Raw genomic sequence first — 19,353 nt, 5'->3', positions numbered from 1 at the left:
AGCTGAGTGTAGCATGTAATGGGGAGAGCTGCACAAACTCTGGGGCACTTTAAATTTTTTTCCTAGCCTCCTTCGTTATTTAGATATCAGTGCTGTAATATTTGGAGCCAGATATTTAAATAACCCCATGAACTGTCAATGGGGAGGTAATTGGCAAGGGGGCGTGTAACATCGCCATGACACTGTCGAATCAGCTACGGTCAGCGTTACAGCAAGAGCTGGAGAGAGCGCGTGCGCGCAGCTCCGCCACCACTAAGGAGCACAAGGGGAGAAGAAGAGTGTGAATTCTTCTTCTTCTGTTTCATGGCATCAGAGCTGTGCGCGCACGCACGCTCTCACTCTTTAGCTCTCGGCAGACAAGGACGATAAGACTGATATCTCACCTGAGATCACAGTCTTGTACTTGCCTGCCGAGAGCTAAAGAGTGAGAGCGTGCGCGCGCACATGATCTCCTCTCTCCAGCTCTTGCTGTTGACATTGTCCATAGCGGATTGGGCAGTGTCACAGCGATGTTACACGCCCCCTTGCCAATTACCGCCCCATTGGCAGTTCATGGGGTTATTTAAATATCGGGCGCCAAATATTACAGCACAGATATCTAAGTAAGGAAAGAGGGTAGGAGAAAAAATATAAAACGCCCCAGAGTTTGTGCAGCCCTCCCCATTACATGCTGCACTCAAATGCAAATCTGTGGGCAGGTGAAAGATTCTCTTTAAAATGTAACAACTTTTTAAAAAACTTTTGACATGTCAGAAGTTTTGATCAGTGGGGTCTGAACACTGAGACCCTCCACTAGTCGCTAAAACTAAGCAGCAGAAGTGCTCGGGTGAGCGGTGTGCCGCTTCAATTCTGTTTGGCTTTCCTTGGAGCAGTGTACGGGCTCAATAGAAAGTCTAGGAGTCCGTACACCGCTCACTCGGCTGAAAGTCGATCATAAATGAAGCGGCACAGCGCTCACCCGAGGACTTCTGCTGCTTCGTTTTAGCGATCGGTGGGGGCCTCAGTGCTCGGTCCCCCACCGATGAAAACTTCGGACATGTCACTATGATATATAAAGATATCTATTAATGCGATTGGTGCAAGTTTTAATTACTTTTTATTGAAAATGATTTGTACTTTTTGAGATACAGCTGCTTTGTATTCTGTATACAGAGCAGCTGTATATAGCGCTGAGACCTGAATCCATTAGGTCGCCTATTACCGATCACATCTAAGTTATGAACTTAGATGTGATCGGTAACAGCTCGATCCTGCAGGACCCGCTGACCTGACGGATATAGGATACAGCGCTATATACATTATATAATATATTTATTTTATTTAGCGGGGGCAGGTTTATGGGGAAGGATTAGGGCCTGTTCACATCAGCGTTGGCTTTCCTTTCTGGGGTTCCGTGGGAGGTTTCCGTCGGGTGAACCCCGCAACGGAAAGTCAAACTGAAACCACAGCTTCCGTTTCAGTCACCATTGAAATCAATGGTGACAAAACATTGCTAATGGTTTCCGTTCGTCACCATTCCGGCAGGTTTCCGTTTTTGTGACGGAATCAATAGCGCAGTCGACTGCGCTAATGGTGACAGAAACAGAACTGTGGTTTCAGTTTGACTTTCCGTTGCGGGGTTACCTCCGACGGAACCCCAGAACGGAAAGCCAACGCTGATGTGAACAGGCCCTAAGGCTTCTTTCACACTAGCATTAATATACATTTACCTCTCTTCCGTCAGAGGAAGAGAAGATCAATACGTTAAACGGAAAGCAACGGTTCCATTAGAATTACCATTGCTTTCAATGGTAATTCTTTTGTATCAGTTCCTTTCCGTTTGTCTCCGTTCGCTAAGTTTCCTTTTTTTTTAAAGGAAACAAAAGTGCAGTCTGCAGAACTTTTATTTCCGTTCAAAAGAACGGAAACCTAGCGAACGGAGACAAACGGAAAGCAACTGATACAAAAGAATTACCATTGAAAGCAATGGTAATTCTAATGGATCCGTTGCTTTCCGTTTAATGTATCGATCCTCTCTTCCTCTGACGGAAGAGAGGTAAATGTATATTAATGCTAGTGTGAACAAAGCCCAAAACAAAATATTAATATAAAAAAAAACAAAAAACTCCCTGCTAAGATTTGAACCAGCAACCTCCATACGTAAGGCAAACAAGCTAACCACTACACAATAGAAGCTGTCATAGTCAATGTGTCTGAAACTGTAGTAGTTGAGGGATTATTCAATGACAGGCACTATCAGTCTATCCTGTCTCTCTGCTGCGTGTGGGTGGTGACTGGTCAGAGACTCACAGTCAGACCGAATGCCGCAGCTGCTGCATGCAGTGTGCACTGGGAGTGACTGTGAGACTCACCAGTCACAGCCCTGATTGTAGCTTTCCCACGCTAATTAAGCACAGGAAAGCTACAAAGCCAGGAGTATACTGCAAGGGGGGGGGGGGGGTCTGGGCGTTTTACTGACAGCAGAGGGCTCTATAGGGGGGAATTATCCCCCCCACCATAGAGCCCTGACTAGTTACTATACTGAAAGGTTAGGGGGGTCTGAGCATCTGACTGACTGCTCTAAAGGGGGGGGGGCAGAATCCCCCCCCCTATAGAGCTCTCTGCAGTAAGTCAGACAGATGCTCAGACCCTCCCCCACCCACACTAATCCTTCCATTATAGTGATGTGAGGGCTCTATGGGGTGGATTATTCCAGCCCCATAGAGCCCTCTGCTGTCGGTAAAATGCCCAGACTCCCCCTTGCAGTATACTCACGTCACGGGTCCCGGTCCCAGCAAGGCAGGAACTTACCTCGTGCTGCTCGTGCTGCTCGTCGCTTGTCGCTCCTCCTGCAGACTTGCTCCTCTCTGGCTGCATGTGCTGTGTACAGCGTCAGAGAGGAGGAGGAGTGTTACAGACGTTCGGCACGTCTGCTATGTGCGTCTGCATGGCCCCTCCCCCTGGTCCAGTCCGTCCCGGGATGAAAATGCCGCCCCCCGTTTGGGTAGGTGGTGCCGCCTGAGGCCGTCGGCTCACCTGGCCTCATGGCAGATGCGGCACTGACCACACCCTCAATTTCCCCATGGCGCTGTAGGGCTTCAGGACTTGATCTGACAAGTCAACCCCTCCCATGTACCTATTGTAGTCCAGGATGCAGTCTGGTTTGGGGGTCTCTATACTGGTACCTCGTACAGGTACATGGGTACTGGTGTGGCCATGTATTGTTGTTAATACAAGGACATCTCTCTTGTCCTTGTACTTGACACACAATATGTTGTTGCTAGATTGTGCCCTGCTCTCACCCCTTCTGAGTGTTTGCCCAAGCAGAGTCTTAGGGAGGCCTCTCAGATTTTTTCTAGCAGTGCCGCATGCCGCAGGACTTCTGGAAGCGAGGCACTTGAAGAGTGGGACGCTGGTATAAAAATTATCCAAGTAGAGGTGGTAACCCTGGTCCAGCAGTGGGTGCACCAAATCCCACACAATTTTTGCTTTAATTCCCAGTAAGGGGGGGGCATTCTGGGGGCTGAATACTGCTGTCCTTCCCTTCATACATCCTAAATTTGTAGGTATACCCTGATGCACTCTCGCACAGCTTATACATCTTTACGCCATACCTTGCACTCTTACTCGGCAGGTACAGGCGGAATTGAAGCCTCTCTTTAAAATGTACCAGGGACTCATCAATAGAAATACACTTCTCGGGGGTGTATGCTTGGGCAAACCGAGCACTGAAATGGTCTAATAGGGGTCTCAGTTTATACAAACGGTCAAAACTGGGGTCATCTCGGGGTGGGCACTGCTCATTATCCTTATAAATTAAGAAGTGAAATATTGCCTCATAATGCATCCTGGACATGGCCATACGGTACATTGGGGGTATGGTATAAGATGTCCATGCTCCAGTAGGTCCTAATGGATGGCTTTTTCAGAAGCCCCATGTTCAAGTGAAGTCCCCAGAACTTGCCCAACTCTGCTACATCTACAGGGGTCCACCTGTAGGATTGGGCATAAAATGATGTAGGGTTCTTAGTAATATACCATAAGATCTATAAAGTCATCAGTGAAGAAGAACTTGAAAAAGCCCATTTCACTGAGCCCTGCCGTATTAAATTTTAACTCTGGGATTTTGGGCTCATAAATGTCTGGTGTGGGGGTCCAAATGGGGGCTTGAACTGCGGCGGGGTCATTTCGCTCGGGGGCTTCAACTGCACTGGTGGTCAAGGGGCATCTCCTAGGAGGTTCCTCTTCTTCATCACTGGATGAGGAGGTGGATAAATAAAACAGAGTCTCACCATCCGACGACTCTGTGTCGGAGGCAAGAAATGAATATGCCTCTTCGGCACTAAATGTCCGTTGGGACATGTTTGATTGCTTTCCTAACTAGGAGCAATAGGCTGCTACCTAAACCAGCTCAAAAAATTGGTGTTTTTATAGAACGAGTGGGCTTCCCTGAGACTAAACCTAACAAGGGCGAGGGTTCCTAACACTAAACCTAACTAGATTTTATTTGAAATTCCCTGAGACTAAATGTAACTACGGCGACTATTCTCTGACACTAAACCTAACTAGATAATTCTGAGCTTCCCTAACACTGAACCTAACTACGGTGACGGGTGCCTGACACTAAACCTATCTAGATTATTCCGAGCTTCCCTGACGCTAAACCTAACTACTGTGATGGACCCCTAACGCTAGATCTAACTATGGTGATGGATTCCTGACGCTATACCTAACTATGCTTTTTGACGGTTCCCTGACACTAACTAATACTAATACTAAACTAACTAGATAAATTGTCTAAATTAACAGGTTTTTTTTTCGTTTTTTTTTATTTTTATATATTTTTTTATTTTATATGTTTTATAAAGAAAAAAATAATCCCCAGGGACCAAGAAATTGGTCCTGAAGACTAAGAAGTGGTCAGTGATAGGAGATCACTGACCAAAAATGTGGGGGGAACACAAGGAGGAAGGGTAAAGGACTGGACTGGGTAGTGGATTGGGGAGGTGGGAAGCAGAAAAAAGTTGTATTTTTTTCACTTTTTTTCACTCTTTTTCTTCTCTCCCTCTACTCACAACCGCTCTGAACGCCTCGCTATCTCCATCTCAGGGTGGGTGCGGCAGGATGTGATGTCAGGGAGAGGAAGTGAAGAGACCGATCGCCACTATTGGACAACTAGTTACTCACTGACTGACCAATAGTGGCGATTGTGGAGGCGGGACCATCGCAATAGGTCACGGCGTATTGAGCTGTGATAGCCTGCTGTCGGAAACAGCAGCTGTCACAGATCGTGCACGCGCCGGTGGAAAATGGCGATGCATTTTCCCTGCGACATAATATTCCGTTGCTGAGCGCGAACGGGGCGGTCAGCGCAACGGAATATTACGTTGCTGAGCTCGAAGGGGTTAAATACATTGAATACACAGTGTCAAGAAACTTTAATTTCACTTTTTCAATGGTTTTCAGTGACTTAAGTGATAAATTATAACGCTGCAGCAAGTTATCAGAGTCAGGATAAGGATTGCTATATCTGTACATGACTCCAAACAAAGAAACAAGAAGTTCATCTGCTCACCAGGCCGTCCATGTGTCCAATAAATTCTCGGTGGGTGGATAATTGTCCGGTAACTTTATCCATTAAAATGGAGACGATCCAGAACTTAGGCTACATTCACACGACAGTGAAAAAAAATGGCCATTAAAAACTGATCAACTGTCAGTTTGTCATGGCCGTTTTGCATCATTGTGTCTGCAAATTTTTATACACTTCCAGTCCGTCTGTCCGTTTTTAATGGCCGTTTGACATCCATTTTGCATCCGTTTTTTATGGCCGTTAAAAAAAACTGATGAATTTCATTTGTCTGGCTTCTTTTGTCCCAACCCCCTGAAAACACCCAAACAAAGGTCATTGTCATGATTGTTTCACAGCCCCCCTGTAGATGATGCCACACAGCCCCCCTGTAGATGATGGCACACGGACCCCCTGTATATGATGCCACACAGACCCCCTGTATACGATGCCACACAGACCCCCTGTATACGATGCCACACAGACCCCCTGTAGATGATGAAACAGACCCCCTGTAGATGATGGCACACAGACCCCCTGTAGATGATGGCACACAGACCCCCTGTAGATGATGGCACACAGACCCCCTGTAGATGATGGCACACAGACCCCCTGTAGATGATGGCACAAAGACCCCCTGTAGATGATGGCTCTTAGCCTCCCTGTAGATGATGTCACACAGCCCCCCTGTAGATGATGGCACACAGCCCCCCTGTAAATGATGGCACACAGCCCCCCTGTAAATGATGGCACACAGCCCCCCTGTAAATGATGGCACACAGCCCCCCTGTAAATGATGGCACACAGCCCCCCTGTAAATGATGGCACACAGCCCCCCTGTAAATGATGGCACACAGCCCCCCTGTAAATGATGGCACACAGCCCCCCTGTAAATGATGGCACACAGCCCCCCTGTAGACGATGGCACACAGCCCCCCTGTAGACGATGGCACACAACCCCCTTGTAGACGATGGCACACAGCCCCCTGTAGACGATGGCACACAGCCCCCCTGTAGATGATGGCACACAGCCCCCTGTAGACGATGGCATACAGCCCCCCTGTAGATGATGACACAGACACCTCTCCGGAGAAAGCACCACACCCCCCCTCCCTGTGGTAATCTTCCAGGACTCTCTCTGTAAATTCAGGACCGTGCCGAAAAATTTGCTACATTAGACAACAATGTCCCCTGTACTAGCGCCATGCTACCATAGTAGTGAGCGCAACAATATCCGTAATTTTTGTCCGCCTGAATGCCCTACATACTCACCGATGCATGACCGTCTACGTCACGAGTGATCTCTAGTCTCACTGGTTCTGCGAAGGCGACGCGAGGACGTCATCTCGTCACCTTCGCAGAACCCATGAGACTAGAGACCACACCTGTAGAGGACGGCGCTTTATCGGTGAGTATGTGTCATTGCGCCACCGATTACCAGCAAGGGAGCCAATAGTTCCCTTGGCTCTTGAATCCCCAAATCACAGAACCGTTTTTAACGGCTGTTACATGTATTGACGGCCGTTAAAAATTGATCCATTGACTTCTATGGGGGCCGTCTGGCCGTGAAAGAGGCCAAAAATAGGACATGTTCTATTTTTTGACGGCCAATATTCACGGGTGGTTAAAAAAAGGCCGTGTGAATATACCCATAGAACATCATTGTTCTGAAAGCGGACGTTTTTTACTGTTGTGTGAATGTAGCCTAAAACGAAATTCAATAAAATGTATCCTTTATTAGTTCAGATGTTGCCGTCTTTACCTTGACTTTTAACGCGTTAAATAAACAATACCTTATCTTGACTTTTTTAATGGCTTTTGTTGTGTGATATCACGCTGCAAAAAATTATATTTTATTTCACATATAGCGAAAAGTAGTAATCCAAAAATAGGTTTTTAACGTTTCGGTCTATACATTCAACCTTCTTTAGACACGGATATGCGGCGCTTGTGACCTCGGTCGCTGTTGGGTAATGGCGCCATTATTTTTGGATTACTACTTTTCGCTATATGTGAAATCAAATATCACTTATTGCATAATACCTTGGAGTGCTGAGTTCCCATTTTTTACACATTGGCGTGGAAGCCTACTCACGCACACTTGAAACACGGAGTGCTGCGGGATCAAGAAAGTATCAAGTTATCAGAGTCAAGTTAAAGATGGCTACATCTGTATTACAGTATAAAATCCATCTAGTAACAGATTACACGTTTCATACATTACATGTTCTTAGTCGTAGCCCCTATAACCACACATGTATCTTTCTTCCATGTTTATAAACAGCAGTCCCATGTAACGCCTATATCCAGTGTATGCACAGACAGTCTATCCAGGCAGTAGGAGATAATTAGATGATGTAACAGATACTGCAGCCGCTTATGATGTCACTGATGATGTCATAGACAGTACTAGCCGTTAGGTTCTATGTGCAGCTGGATTACATATTTTTTACAATTTCTGCCAATGACGTCTGGACCGGGACTGTGATTGACTGTGATTGACAGGTAAGATTCAGCATTTTATCATTAATTCTACATGTTACTGGACACATGAAATATATACGCTCTAGAATTCTCATATAAGGCCATATTCACACTGGACATTACTGCAGCAATTTCTAACCACACCAACACCTCACCACAACTATAAGATTGTAGAAGGATTTTTTTCTGGTGATTGTCGGGGGTTGTTTTTTTTTTTAGACAAACAGTTCAAGTTCCAGTAAAATGTTTCTATTAATGCAAGTAACAACTGAACATTTTACATTCAGATTTCAATGTTTCATATTTTCTCATTAAAGTTACAACTCAGTACAACAGAGTATGTTCACACAGCCTATTTTCAGCCGTTTTCCTGGCCGTAAACACCCCGAAAAACAGCCGAAAATACGGAGGCTGGACGCCTCCAAACATCTGCCCATTGATTTCAATTGGAAAAACAGGTTTTTTTTCCGATGGTGCATTTTACGTGGGCGTTTGATAAAGCGGCGCATAAAAAACACCCTGTAAAAAGAAGTGCATTTCACTCCTTCGGCCGTTTTTGGAGCCGTTTTTCATTGTCTCAATAGAAAAACAGCTCCAAGAACGTTGGTAAAAACGCCTCAAAAAATGTTTGTGGTTTAAAAAATGGCTGAAAATCAGAGGCTGTTTTCCCTTGAAAAGAGCTCTGTATTTTAGAGACGTTTTTTAGTTAAGTGTGTGAACATACCCTTACCATTGTCTGAGAATTGCAGCTGTCAGTAATGTGGAATGTGACTTCTCAGTCGTTTTCAATATGATGTCTAATTTAATTAAATTAAATAGTCTTAAAAAGCTACCGTATATTATCCTAATAAGGCTCAGCAGTAGCCAAGGCCGGCCTTAGGGGTGTGCGACCTGTGCCATTACATAGGGCGCATCCCTCCAGCAGGTGGAACGGGGCGCTGCGCTGGCTCCCTTCCACTGCTTGTGTTTTAGAAGCGGCCGGGCAACTCAGCAGCTGCCTTTCCGCCTGGGTGCTTCTCTCACTGACATTGCGTTTCTAGCAGCGAAAATCGGGATTCCTCTAGGGGATGGGGGCATTGGGGATTGACATTTGTAAATTGCCCACATTGTGACCCCCCCTAATGTCAGTCATGGACACCTGGGCCTGGGTGTGACTGCAACCTCTTCACCCCTATAGTTATGTTCCCTGGGTTTACACTAACATTACAAAATGTTTTCAATGTGTGACTTGTCCTGTGATAGAAAATGAAAGGTGTGAAAGTAAATATATTATTATTCATTCTAGATATGGGGTTATTTTATGTTTACTCCATTATGTATTTTACAGACATTTATGACATCTGAATATGTGGCACCAGTGACAGCCGACATGCTAGGACATACACTGTATATATGTAAGTATTATAGCAAATGACAACCTATAGAAATTCTATAATGTGATGTCATCCAGAATGTTCCTATAGAGACACATGACAAGACTGTGGGAACAAATTCCCCAATGTTGTTCATCCAGGGCCTGTCTTAGGGGTGTGCGACCTGTGCGGTTACACTGGGTGCATCACCTGTCACTAATGAAAGGGGCGCCACTGGTCTTGATGTCTGGGGCACCCATTGCTTGAACACTCAATCCCACTCTTCATGTAAAAAAAGTAAAGGGCACTGCTCAGGATGCAGATACAATTCCTTGATAATGGATTACATTACAGTGTGGCAGACAATACTTGTCTGGCAGTGTTATTTGGGCACTGTATGATTGCAGTATTTGAGTACTATATTCTACGCCATAAAGCTGAATTCAGACGCTGCAGATTTGCTGCGTGGCAAAATTCACAAGTGTTACAGGTGAATAGTTACAGTCTCAAAAACTCATCCACATGTAGCAAAAGTAAACGCTGGGAATTTTGCTGCAGCTTTATATTATTATTATTATAGAAATGCTCCATAAAGAAGATATTATGGTATTAGTAATATATAAGGGACTTGTTATTTATGTAATTTCCTAATACACATTTGGCTTATGGGGGAGCACACAGCGCACACAGAGTGTCTACATTACCAGTACTGCAGTCTGTGCGCCACCATACAGGTCCGTCCACATGAAGTTGCTGTGTACATGAGCCCTAATGTACATTTCTTTCATTGTTGGGTGGTCTATACTGAGCACACGTCTGTCTGGAGAAATAAAACTACACAATTTTTGTTTTTTCCAGAACATCTTAAGATCAGCTGCCTGCTGCCAGGGGGACTCTCTGAAGCAATATTTCATCTATGCAAGGTGCGTCTCTTATTAGTTACTATATGCAGTATCCACCAATACCCTCCACAGTTAGAATGACACTTTTTGTATGTCCTGGGTCAGAATGCCCCTTTTGTATGGCCCACAGTAATGAAGCCCCCTTTTCTAAGCTCCGACTCAGTCCTTTTATCCCCCATATTAATAGTGCCCCCTTTGCTCCTATAAAATAAAAAATTATACTCACCTAATAGACGACCAACCGGGTCAGACATTTCGCTTCCTCCCTGCGCGGTTATTGTTTGTCCAATTTCAGGGGCGTATGGAGCCCCAGAGCTGTGGGCCACCCCAAATCCCTGGACCCCAGCCGGTCATCCTATTTACCCCTTTGGTAATTTTACACTGGTTGGGGACTGGACTCTGTTCTAGATAGAAATGTTGCCATTGATTGAGATTTGTCCTAATACATTGTCTTTCTTTCTCCTAGAATTAATTCCTCATAGGAGTTAATGATAACCACACGTCCCAGGAGGGCAGATCAAAGATTAAGCAGAGCCCTCCACCTCACATCACATAACGTTCTACATTCAGTCGGATGTATTCAGTAGGAGAGTCCAAGGTCAGTGTATTTTATTAACTGCATCTCTAAATGATCACATAGTGTGTATTACTGGTCAATACTGAAGAGGGCACTACCACCATAGATGGCCTGGGCACCCTCAACTTACACTGCCGATCCGGCATTTAGGGCCCAAACCTATAATATAAAAAAACTGAAAAGATACAATCCCTAGTTTATTGACTGGGTGATGTTATTTGGGCACTGTATGATTAAATTATTTGGATACTACATGGTGCATCATAAGGGGGAGGACGTCACAGATACTGCACATGTCACCAATAAACCTAAGGCCGGCCCTGGATGTGACACAATAGCTGCCACGTGACATGCCATCCACACGGACATGACCGCTGTGGCCTAGCAACTGAAGACAACAGAACCACCAGCGCAGGAGCCACAGGGAATTTAAAAAATGAGTAGGGACAAAGTTATTTTTAGCCATATGCGGCTTAGACTAAGGTTTATGAAACTGTCAGAAAACCCCTTTAATAATTATTTTGTCTGTTGAATCCAGAAATCCAATTTACCATTTTCTACTCTCTCTACTCCAGTCCAAAAGACTCCACAAAAGACAAATTAGAAGTTTTCCATTAAGGATAAGATTATATAGCAGAATAACAATAAGCTCCTGGTCCCTGATACAAAATCTTGACCTGCCTAAGTAGAGTCGTGTGTTAATGAACCTTCCCTTACCCATCCTATCCCTCCACCCCCACCTTTAGGAAAGACACGTGACACCGAGGTTGGATGTGAAATGGCCACAGCAGCCGTTTATTAATTTCACAGTTTTATAAAAACAATTTAAATCCGAAACATTCGGATAACTAGTTAGGAATCCACCAGAGAATTCCTCCTAATAATTCACATGACCCAACATGGGTCAGAATCGTAAATAACAATTTTAACGTTAACATTAACCCGAGCAGAGGAAGTCCTTGAAGCCCTTTCAGATATTCCTTTTTTAAGAACACACCGAGTTAGCCATCTGCAAACCACCAATTACCTCCAGCCGTAAACCAGCTCGGAAGCGCCGTTCACCTCTGCAGATGGCTCCAACCACTAGAAGTCCACTTCAAGGGGATAACACCCGATGAAGCCCTCAAGTGATATACCGACCACTAGAAGTCCACTTCAAAGGGATAACACCCGATGAAGCCTTCAAGTGATATACCTTCCACCAGAAGACCACTTCAAAGGGATAACACCCGATGAAGTCTTCAACCATGTACCTTTTTTGGGGGACGCATACCCCCGATGCGACCCCCCCACCATTTTGTACTGACTGGCCTCAAGGACTCCCCCCGCCACAGCGAAACAGGCCTTGACCACCTTAAGCCTGTGAGTTCCGCCACACCACCACCGCCCTTTCTATTCCTTCTGCTATCGCCAAGCTCCAAAGATCAATGCCAACCTCGGTCAGATGAACCCCATCACTCCTCCAGAAGTTCCCCACTCCTGACTCCAAATCCCTGTGCCGCACACAAATGCCCCCGTTTTTTGCTACGAAACGGGACACCGCCCGATTAACTTTAATGCGAGCCTTATTGACTCTCTCCACTGACCTAGCCAACCGCCAATGTTTCCTCGGGACTATGTCCGACCACACTATCACCAACTTGGGATAAGAAACCCACAAACACAACATATCGTGTTTGATATCCCGCACCAACTCACGAAAGGGGCGGGCTCCTAAGTCACTCCGACCCACGTGCAACACTAAGACCTCCGGAACCCTATCAAGCCGGGCATATGTCTGGAATTCCGCCAACACCCTGCTCCACGACATACTTCTAAATCCCAGCCAATGCACAACCGCATCCTGTCGCGGAATGCGCAACTGGCGACCATCCGGGCGGACGTCTGCCCTCAAAGCCCCCCAGTGCACGTAAGAATGACCCATCAACCACACCAAACACGGAGGCGAATCTGAAACGGAAAAACAGTTAGGCACCACCATACAACATTTTAAAAGCGTTACCCACAAACCTCATAACAAATGGGGGCGGACATAGGACTTAAACCTGTTGGACTCCCAACGACCAATACGCCGCACCCCCTCATCATCCAACCCCCAGCGCCCCGCTTCTGTTGCTGCGCCAATCCTGAAGGAATGAGATGAATATGAGCCTGCCGCAACCCCAACCGCCGTCAAACATTTTTTTAAATACAGCTCCAAACTGAAACCTGGACAAAAACGACCCGTCCACATGACGTAACAAAGGCAAATCTGGAGACCCCCTTTTTGGCGTAAAACCCCCCATGCACTCTACTGGGCACATAACCGACCCCGGGAGGGCGAACAAAACTATCAGTTTACCCTTCCCTACTTGGTCAGTTTTTTACCGACGCAACCATACCTCCAGCCGATCTGCGAATAGGCTCACCTCCCCAGATCTCAGCCCCCCTGCCTGTTTGGTACTTGGCGACACCCACTCACCTATTCTAAATGCCAAGCCAGTACAAAAGTGCCACCAACCTGTCTCTATCCGTATTGACGTCACCCAACTCTCTTACCCACTCCTCCCAAACAAGCAGCATAAGCACTCCACGTCGTGCGCGCCAAAGACCTTTGTAACAGTCGTTCTACGGGACCGATACCAGATCCCAAAGATGATCCGGACAAGCCAAACCGAGACGATCCGCTCCCGGTGCCAATTGCCGAAACCGGTCCCACTGCGATCGAGAAAGAGCATCAGTGATACAATTCCGTACTCCCGGGACATGCACCGCCACCACCCACGCGTTCAACGACAAACACACCAACACTAAGTGTCGCAGCAATTGAACTACCGGAGGAGAGGACGCCGTGATGTTAATAATGGCCAGCACCACCCCCATGTTGTCGCAGTAAAAACGGACCTTCTTATCCCTGAGCCTGTCCCCCCAAATGGTAGCCGCCACCACGATGGGAAACAGCTCGAGCAGGGCCAGATTCCGCGTGAGTCCACTGGACACCCAACTAGCCGGCCATTGACCTGCGCACCACGGACCTCCCCCGTAAGCTCCAAAACCGCCCGCCCCAGCCGCATCCGTAAAAATATTCAAATCACTCGTATCCTGCGCTGGGGCCATCCATAGCGAGCGACCATTGTACTGGCCCAAGAAGTCATCCCAAACCTGAAGATCAGCTCGGTGCTCCTCCTTGAGCCGCACAAAATGATGTGGCGCACGCACTCCCACCGTTGCCGCCGCCAACCTCCTACCAAACACCCTCCCCATCGGCATAATCCGGCAGGCGAAATTCAACTTCCCCAGCAGCGACTGAAGCTCCCGCAGCGTCATTTTTTTTCAGTCTACAAGCCCGCCGTACCTCCAGCCTCAAAGCACCCAACTTATCCGCAGGGAGACGACACTCCATTGCCACCGAGTCTATTTCAATACCCAAAAAACAAATCGTCGCTACCGGGCCCTCTGTTTTTTCTGGCGCCAAAGGAATCCCAAAATCCCTCGCCACCTTCTGTAGTGTATGAAGCAAATTACCGCAAACCGGCGAACCCCCCGGGCCAACGCACAAAAAATCATCTAAGTAATTGATCAACGAGTCGACCCCGGATACTCCCCTCATTACCCACTCCACGAAGCTACAAAACGCTTCGAAGTATGCACAAGAAAGGGAACACCCCATCGGAAGGCACCGATCCACGTAAAAAGCCCCATTCCAAAAACAACCCAACAGCCGTTGGCTTTCCGGATGAACTGGCAACAACCTGAACACCGCCTCGATGTCGGTTTTTGCTAGCAGCGCACCCGGACCCGCAGCCCGCACTAAACCCACCGCCTTATCGAATGAGGTATAGACTACGGAGCACAACTCGTGATCAATCCCGTCATTTACCGACGAACCCTTGGGATACGATAAATGTTGAATCAAACGAAATTTTCCGGGCTCGCGTTTAGGGACAATACCCAACGGGGACACAACTAAATCTTTTACAGGCGACTCAACAAACGGCCCCGACATGCGGCCCAACGAAACTTCTTTTAACAACTTTTCCGACACGACTTTTGCATGCAAGTAAGCCGATTTTAAATTCCTCCGCGTAACCGGAACCTCATAAGGAGGCGGAGGAATAACAAAACCAACACGAAACCCTTCGTAAAGCAACTTAGCCGCCGCCCTATCCGGATACTCATTTAGATAAGGGGCCATCTTTTCCACCCTCACCGGCGACACCCCCTTGACCCGCCGCGGAGGGCTGGTTCCCTGACCTCTTTTTTCGCAGACATTTTGCCGCCCCGTGTGATGCACCATTACACTCGGAACACACGTGCTTGAACTTGCACGTGGCCCCGAACTTACACTGGCCTTCATTAAATTGCCAGCAAAAACCCGCCTTTCCCCCGCCGCTTTGTCCAACCTGACTAGACTGGCCTCCCTGGCCGCCGCTCCCGGGAAAGTACTGCCTAACCGGAGCCGTAACCCGTAACCAGAGAGCAATATCCTTCTGGTCCCACCGAATCGCCGGCCGAACCGCTTTCCGCCGACGGAATTGCTCATCGTATCGCAGCCACGCCTGACCCCCATACGCCCTATGAGCCTCCCCAATGGCATCAAAATAACAAAACAACGCCGAGCATTTTTCCGGCGCCTTTTCCCCTATCACACTAGCCAATATGGCGAACGCCTGCGACCAATTAACGAACGTCTGCGGGATAAGCCTATACCGCCGCCGTTCCTCCTCGTCCTTTTTACTCTCGTCCCGCTTGCTCTTATCCAAATTAAATTTAGCGAGCGGCAAGAGAGAAAAAATCTCAACATATTCGTCCTTCCAGATCCGCTCGCGCACCTCCTGCTTTAAATGCGCCCCCAACGGACCTTCGAAACAAACGTACACCTCGCCCCGAGCACGGTCATCAATATGCACCCGATCGCCATCCTTTTGTGCCTCGGTCTGTACCGACACCGCGACCGCCTCCCTAACCGCCAGCACGGGCCGCGCCTGTACCAATCCCACGTCCCTGGGGCCCTCCCACACTACCGCCGGGGACACTTCCGTAGCTACCGGCGCTGCCGCCCTGTCTAGGCGCCCGACCAGCTCCCTCAAGCAACCCACTAAATCTGCCAGACCCGCGCCATCGCGCCCGCCCGCGCCACTACCGGCCACCGATGCGACGCTAGCAGCCCCCCCGCCGACACCCGACATAAAAATCGCTGGATATGACAATGATGGAGTTACACACTCACCGGGCCGCACAGGCGCTGTGTTCCCGTCAGCCGGACCATCCTGACCTCGACGATACACGTCCAGTTCACCTTCCTCCAGCTCCTCTCTCGCAGACGACTGGCCATCCCACCGACATCTTCGGATCGGAGATGATGAAGCGCTGACTGATGGGCCGGCAACCTGCCGCCCGACCGATGGAACCCAGACTTCCGACTGGACCTGTTGCCTCAACGTCGCTGCAGATCTAGGCGTCCGTCTCGATGATCCTGAAGAAGCCTGCCCCCTGGCCGGAACATCACCAGGCGGGGCGGCCGTATCTCGTCCTCCAAATCTTCCATCCGACGGTGGAGGGGTGACAGGGAGCCCGGCCTGCGACTCCCTGCTCACCGACGGACGCAGGGCCTGGGAAGGGGCGGTCCCCCCAGCTGCCTGGCCTGCAGCGTCCGAGATCGGGCTCCCTCTGCGACGCCGTGTCCGCGGGACTGCCTCAGGACTGAGGCGCTCTGGAGGTCGAGACCGCCGGGAGGGACGAGTCGACCCGGCCTGCATCGCCGTCACCCCCGGCAACGCTCTCTGCCTGCTCCGGACAGGAGCAGTTGTTGCCGACTCCCCCCCCGCCGCCATGCTAGGAAGGGGGCCGGGGGAGGGGAGCCTGTCTCCTGCAACAGACCCCGAACGCCGTGCCTGACGTGGCAACACGGCGTCCGGGATCCTTGCTAATGCAGCCACGGTCTCCTCCAGCCATCCGGGACCGTGGTGCACAGCAGCAGCACGCAGCTGCTCTAACAACCCTGCCTCTGCCATACTGAGCGAGCGCGGGCAACGGGGAGCTTGTCTCTCCCTGTGTTACTCCTCCCGCTGCTTCCGGCTCAATGCCGCAAACAGCGGGAAGCTAAGCAACGGCCCCCTGACTCCTCCTTGTCCCTCCTCCACCTCCTCCTAACTCTCCCTCCAACTCTCCCCTACCTATTAACCCTTTCCCTACCAGTGAGGTCATGGAGGCTTCCCCTTAAGCCCTGCAGGCTGCGTCCAGCCTCTTCTATACCAGGGTCCTCCAACTATTATGTGCCATTATACTGCTGGTGTTATTTGTGTGGCAGAGGGGCATTGGACTCGCCCTGTGATAGAAAATGAAATGTGTGAAAGTAAATATATTATTATTCATTATAGATATGGGGTTATTTTATGTATGTGCATTAAACCCATTATGTATTTTACAGACATTTATAACATCTGAATATGTGGCACCAGTGACAGCCGACATGCTAGGACATACACTGTATATATGTAAGTATTATAGCAAATAACAACCTATAGAAATTCTATAATGTGATGTCACCCAGAATGTTCCTATAGAGACACATGACAAGACTGTGGGAACAATCTCCCTGATGTTTTCAATAGGCTGAACATATATTTGTTGATATGATGAACCATACTAAGCGCACGTCATAATATCTTCACAGTTTATAGTTTTGGTTCCAGAATTTCTTGAGATCGGCTGCCTGCTGCCAGGGGGACTCTCTGAAGTAATATTTCATCTATATGCGGTATGTCCATCATTAGTTACTATATACAGTATCCACCAGTAGCTCTGTACATTGAAAAAGTAATGAGCGGGCAAAATGCCAAGAAAGGCGTAGCAGTGGGGAACCTTGGATAGTTGGTAGGAATAGGCATAATGTCAGTTAGGGGTATCTTTGTCCAAAATGCTGGCCACATGGCTCGGTTTGGGACTGAACGTAGGTGTAAGGTAATTGGGTGAGGGAGTGTAGGGGGATTTTAGACAGCTTTGGTCTGCCAAGAACATTTGCGATGTGTCAAGGCCTGGATGCAATAGACAAGGACTTAAGTGAGTTTCATTACACAGTCATAATCTGCAGGCCTAGGTGATAATGGATACTGGCAGAATGTTTTTATATTTACAGCACTCAAGCGGAAAGCAATGGAAGGTGCCAGGATATTGCCACGTATAGAGCCCCCACAAGTCATGCAGCACAAGGACCTGGACTTGGGGTGTACTGGATTGTTTGGAGCAAATGGCATCAAGGAAGCAAGGCAGGTATCCTCAATGGTATCATTCTAGCAAAAATTTGAGGGAACATGGCACGATGATGGGCCAAGTGCCAGGATCCTTGCGCAGGGATCCAGGGTCGATGAAGGCAGCAATATCCCAGTAGGGCCTCATAATCTCAACATGGGAGAGGGACACCTTGGGGTTGCCAAAATGTTTAGAACACGGGGTACTGGCACAATGTTTGGAATTACAGGAGCAGCGCATCTGGATGTAAAGAGAAGCAGAAGAAGGCAACAGTAGCTGGTTGAGTCTGATTCTGATCTGTCAGATGATAATAAGTGGTCTGATGTTGGGGATAGATGGGCTAATGGGCAAGACGTTTAAGATGCTGAAAAAAATGTTTACGCAGGATAAAGTAAAAAGGTAAAAGCGAGGAGGCGTGATACCGAAAGCCAATCCTTTACTGGAAAGAGGGGGTAAAGTTTGGGGCCAGGAAAGATGTTTGTGGATTTCTACCTACACACACTTGTCCCAGGAAATGTTGGGAAACATAAGGGAGGAAAGGCTTGTCTAGTTTTTGTGATGTCTATGGAAGATTTTGTTTAGTATTGCAGTGTTATGGTGGTGGAGCAGGACCCCCTTATTGATCAGGTGCCAATAAAAAGGGATGGTGCCTGTGAAGCAGGCTGGTAAGTATAAAAAAAATACATCTGTCGCATCTAAAAGAGGCATCAGTAAACGATGAAATAGACAAGGAGTTGAGTGAGTTGCATCATTAAAGCAGAATCTGCAGGCACGGATGACAATGGATACTTGCAGAATGTTTTTTGTGCCTACAGGACTCAAGTGAGAAGCAGTGGAAAGGACACGGATATCGCCACGGATAGGGCGTCCACGAGTCATGCAGCACAAGGAACTGGACTTCTGATGTAATTGACTGTTTGGAGGAGATGGCGTACATTTGCGAAGAATGTAGTTGGCTTTCGAAGCGCGTAAGCAGTCTTGTATCATCACTTCAACATGCCGTGTGGTTTATAAAATGTTTTTCTAATAAAGTCATCACATTGTCATGAGGATTGCTGGACCGTATTTTCTTTTGTTTACTGTATATTTATTGGACAGTGCTAACGCCATAGAGCCCTCCCTGTAGAGAACGCCATACAGCCCTCCTGCAGAGAACGCCATACAGTCCCCCTGCAGAGAACGCCATACAGCCCCCCTGTAGAGAACGCCATACAGCCCCCCCCTGTAGAGAACGCCATACAGCCCCCCCTGTAGGGAACA

This window comes from Rhinoderma darwinii, chromosome 2 (genome assembly GCF_050947455.1).
Source record: "Rhinoderma darwinii isolate aRhiDar2 chromosome 2, aRhiDar2.hap1, whole genome shotgun sequence".
NCBI lineage: Eukaryota > Metazoa > Chordata > Amphibia > Anura > Rhinodermatidae > Rhinoderma > Rhinoderma darwinii.
The sequence above is the reverse complement of the archived record's forward strand: the minus strand, read 5'-3'. Positions refer to the sequence as shown.